The following is a 1,882-nucleotide window of genomic DNA, read 5'->3' as shown; positions in this document are numbered from 1 at the left end:
CCGGAGCGACCACACGGAGCCCCTCACCTGCGAGCACGCCGACTGCCACTTCTCCACCGTCTCAACTACAAAGGCAGCGAGGGGAGGCTCTGCCCTCCCGGGGGTTCTCTTCTCGCCGGCCCCGCCGCGCCGCCGGCCGCCGCTTCTCCAGCTGCCACGGCCTGGCTCCGCGCGGGGGATCGCGTCCCACCGCCACTTCCCCGCCTCTCGGAGCTCCTGGGAAGTTTCTGATCTACTTTCGGCTCAGAAGGAGGAAGAGCTATTGGGAGGAGCTTTTCACTTCTCGCTTCTACCTTTTTATTGGCTACTCGATGACTTTTACAGCTTGTCACTGATACAGGAAGAGACGGCGGAAAGCCTGGGAGAGCTACATTATTAATTAATGGAGCAACCCCTTGTGAAGAATCAGAAGCATCCTCCATGTTTGAGATTATCAGCCAAAAGATCTAGGGAAAGCGCCGCGGTTTCGTAAACACATGGCTAACAAAGTAAAGCCTTCATCTTCAAGCCTGACACCATCGCTTGGTTACACGACGGGAAAGGGACTCTAATTAAGATTTAATTTGTATTTTCAACATGAGAAGAGAAATGAGGAATAAAGAATAAAAAATATTTTGATATTTTCTTCTTCAAAATTAGAATTTTCGTTTCTAAAACAGCATTTGCTTGTATAAACATCCGTCTTGCAAAGAAAATACCTTACTTGACAGCAGTTCTCTTTAATATTTAGGGAGGGCAATCCAAAGACTTAGCATAGGAAAAGACCAGAAAAGTATGTTAGAAAATGTCATCATGCCTACTGGACCCCCACATATTTAAAACTAAAAATTACATCTTTAAAAAGTAAAATCTAGAATACGCCACTGAAAGTATTTTGCGAAGGATCAGTATTTAATTCAATCACTCCAAATTTTAAAGATTATGGATTTACTAGCGAAATTTCCCTAACGCGATTTATCCATATCTATAATTTCCATTTGGAAGATGAATTTTAATGTGACTTTTAAATTAAAAAGAATTTTTGAAACTACAAATAACTCCAAGTGTTTGCCAGCTTTGTTTTAAATGGTCTTTTTGCTACTGCCCCTGACCGTTGCTCATTTACAGATTAACATAAAAGAATGAGTCTAAAAGACAGTAAGTTTGAAGAACAGTCATTCAACAAAGAAGGTAACTAATTATCAGTACTGTGAAATGATCAGAGTTATAGAAACAATATGGGATCCTCTTGGTATCTTCAATTTACGAACATGTGTACATTGGAGCTGAAGATGTAAGGAATCTATAGAAATCTCAAGAGTTACCATTTTTTAACTGCTTTCAAGAGCCCACAAAGTAAGACTCAAAAGGGGGACAAGGAGGATGGATAATTTCCAACCTCTATTGAAGCATCATTCTCACACTTCAAAATCCCAGCTTTACTATTAAGCTAAATACAGATGAAATTTTCTCTGGATATATAGTACTTATATTTCTTAGATCTCACCATTTGATAAGCCGTTAAAGTAATTTTGTTAAAATCATGATTTAAAAAAGTAATGTTGATTTCGTTTCATTAAATGAAAGTTTTTAAACGATTGAATTTTATTACACTAACTTGAATTTTATTCTATTTCATCAAAATACTATCCTACTCAATTTCCCTACTACTATACTCAAATTTGAATACTGTCATAACTCAATTCTCTGAATTACAAACATAGGATTTATTATAATGATTTGTGATATGTAATAAGTTATATATAGTTGTTCATTGTTAATTCAGAATAATGTAGGTTTAATAAATTATTCACATATTAAAAAGTTTAGTTTTGATGTGTTTATAATACTTGGTCAATTCGATAGCTACCTAAGCTACCTCAAAATGATACTTCTCTTTAAG

General features: G+C 37.1%; 1 protein-coding gene across 4 annotated transcripts in view; it reads right to left on the bottom strand.

The window, feature by feature from the left end:
* BAZ1A (bromodomain adjacent to zinc finger domain 1A) overlaps window positions 1–626 on the bottom strand; it is a 90,389-nt gene extending 89,763 nt beyond the window's left edge. For 2 of the 4 annotated variants that reach the window (XM_023522396.1, XM_023522393.1), the window contains exon 1: window positions 28–249. The gene's annotated coding sequence lies outside the window, so the exon portion shown is untranslated. Of the gene's footprint in view, window positions 1–27 lie in introns of all 4 variants that reach the window. The other 2 variants (XM_011376773.2, XM_011376764.2) reach the window with 2 other exon arrangements.
* Between the last annotated feature and the right edge of the window lie 1,256 nt (window positions 627–1,882).

The sequence above is a fragment of the Pteropus vampyrus genome, unplaced genomic scaffold (genome assembly GCF_000151845.1).
Source record: "Pteropus vampyrus isolate Shadow unplaced genomic scaffold, Pvam_2.0 Scaffold10, whole genome shotgun sequence".
In the NCBI taxonomy this organism is placed as follows: Eukaryota; Metazoa; Chordata; class Mammalia; order Chiroptera; family Pteropodidae; genus Pteropus; species Pteropus vampyrus.
The sequence above is the reverse complement of the archived record's forward strand: the minus strand, read 5'-3'. Positions and strand labels throughout refer to the sequence as shown.